This window comes from Arachis stenosperma, chromosome 5 (assembly GCF_014773155.1).
Source record: "Arachis stenosperma cultivar V10309 chromosome 5, arast.V10309.gnm1.PFL2, whole genome shotgun sequence".
NCBI lineage: Eukaryota > Viridiplantae > Streptophyta > Magnoliopsida > Fabales > Fabaceae > Arachis > Arachis stenosperma.
The window spans coordinates 28,830,393-28,833,005 of NC_080381.1; the positions used below are offsets into that span (position 1 = coordinate 28,830,393).

Below are 2,613 nucleotides of genomic sequence, written 5' to 3' on the forward strand. Positions count from 1 at the left end.
TTAGAGTTTGAATGTGGGGGTTCAACACCAAACTTAGAGTTTGGTTGTGGCTTCCCAACACCAAACTTAGAGTTTGACTGTGGGGGCTCTGCTTGGCTCTGTTTTGAGAGAAGCTCTTCATGCTTCCTCTCCATGATGATAGAGGGATGTCCTTGGGCCTTAAACACCAAGGATTCTTCATTCACTTGAATGATCAACTCTCCTCTATCAACATCAATCACAGCCTTTGCTGTGGCTAGGAAGGGTCTGCCAAGGATGATGGATTCATCCATGCACTTCCCAGTCTCTAGGACTATGAAGTCAGTAGGGATGTAATGGTCTTCAATCTTCACCAAAACATTCTCTACAAGTCCATGAGCTTGTTTTCTTGAATTGTCTGCCATCTCTAATGAGATTCTTGCAGCTTGCACCTCAAAGATCCCTAATTTCTCCATTACAGAGAGGGGCATGAGGTTTACACTTGACCCTAAGTCACACAAGGCCTTCTTGAAGGTCATGGTGCCTATGGTACAAGGTATAGAAAACTTCCCAGGATCCTGCCTCTTTTGAGGCAGTTTCTGCCTAGACAAGTCATCCAGTTCTTTGGTGAGCAAAGGTGGTTCTTCCTCCCAAGTCTCATTTCCAAATACTTGTCATTCAGTTTCATGATTGCTCCAAGGTATTTAGCAACTTGCTCTTCAGTGACATACTCATCCTCTTCAGAGGAAGAATACTCATCAGAGCTCATGAATGGCAGAAGTAAGTCCAATGGAATCTCTATGGTCTCATTTTGAGCCTCAGATTCCCATTGTTCCTCATTGAGGAACTCAGAGGAGATTGGTACACGCCCACTGAGGTCTTCCTCAGTGGCGTCCTCCTCCTCTCTTTCCTCTCCATATTCGGCCATGTCTATGGCTTTGCACTCTCCTTTTGGATTTTCTTCTGTATTACTTGGGAGAGTGCTAGGAGGGAGTTCAGTACTTTCTTGCTCAGCTGACCCACTTGTCCTTCCAAATTTCTGATGGAGGACCTTGTTTCATTCATGAAACTTTGAGTGGTCTTTATTAGATCAGAGACCATTGTTGCTAAGTCAGAAGTATTCTGCTTAGAACTCTCTGTCTGTTGCTGAGAAGATGATGGAAAAGGCTTGCCATTGCTAAACCTGTTTCTTCCACCATTATTGTTATTGAAACCTTGTTGAGGTCTCTCTTGATTCTTCCATGAGAGATTTGGGTGATTTCTCCATGAAGAATTATAGGTGTTTCCATAGGGTTCTCCTAGGTAATTCACCTCTTCCATGGAAGGGATCTCAGGATCATAAGCTTCTTCCTCAGATGAAGCATCCTTAGTACTGTTTGGTGCATTTTGCATTCCAGACAGACTTTGAGAAATCAAATTGACTTGTTGAGTCAATATCTTGTTCTGAGCCAATATGGCATTCAGAGTGTCAATCTCAAGAACTCCTTTCTTCTGACTAGTCCCATTGTTCACAGGATTCCTTTCAGAAGTGTACATGAATTGGTTATTTGCAACCATCTCAATTAGCTCTTGAGCCTCTGTAGGCGTCTTCTTCAGATGAAGAGATCCTCCAGCAGAGCTATCCAAAGACATCTTGGATAGTTCAGAGAGACCATCATAGAAAATACCTATGATGCTCCATTCAGAAAGCATGTCTGAGGGACATCTTCTGATTAATTGTTTGTATCTTTCCCAAGCTTCATAGAGGGATTCTCCATCCTTCTGTCTGAAGGTTTGGACTTCCACTCTAAGCTTACTCCATCTTTGTGGTGGAAAGAACTTTGCCAAGAAGGCATTGACTAGCTTTTCCCAGAGTCCAGGCTTTCTTTAGGTTGAGAGTCCAACCATATTCTAGCTCTGTCTCTTACAGCAAAAGGGAATAGCATCAGTCTATAGACCTCAGGGTTAACCCCATTAGTCTTGACTGTGTCACAGATTTGCAAGAATTCAGCTAAGAACTGATGAGGATCTTCCATTGGAAGTCCATGGAACTTGCAATTCTGTTGCATTAGAGAAACTAATTGAGGCTTAAGCTCAAAGTTGTTTGCTCCAATGGCAGGGATAGAGATGCTTCTCCCATAGAAATCAGGAGTAGGTGCAGTGAAGTCACCCAGCACCTTCCTTGCATTGTTGGCATTGTTGTTGTTTTCGGCTGCCATGTGTTCTTCTTCCTTGAAGAATTCGGTCAGGTCCTCTAAAGAGAATTGTGCCTTGGCTTCTCTTAGCTTTCTCTTCAAGGTTCTCTCGGGTTCAGGATCGGCTTCAACAAGAATGCCTTTGTCTCTGCTCCTGCTCATATGAAAGAGAAGAGAAACAGAAAGTGTGGAATCCTCTATGTCACAGTATAGAGATTCCTTGAAATGTCAGAGGAAAAGAGAAATAGAAAGAAGAAGGAGAAGAAGAATTCGAACTTTAATTAGATAAGGTTCGAATTGTGCATTTAGAAGGAGTGGTACTCCATAAATAGAAGGATGTGGAAGGAGGGAAGAATTTTCGAAAATTCAATTAAAGATTTTGAAAACATTTTGAAAATTTGATTGATAATTTTCGAAAATTAAAAGTGAAAAAGAAATCAAGTGATTTTTGAAAAAAGATTTTGAAATTAGAAATTAAAAA

General features: G+C 41.6%; 1 non-coding gene across 1 annotated transcript; it reads left to right on the plus strand.

Annotated features, from left to right (window-relative positions):
* Positions 1 to 1,644: 1,644 nt before the first annotated feature.
* Positions 1,645 to 1,752, plus strand: LOC130984216 (small nucleolar RNA R71). The gene has a single exon (XR_009088164.1). It is a non-coding gene; the product is annotated as a small nucleolar RNA R71 (small nucleolar RNA).
* Positions 1,753 to 2,613: the final 861 nt, after the last annotated feature.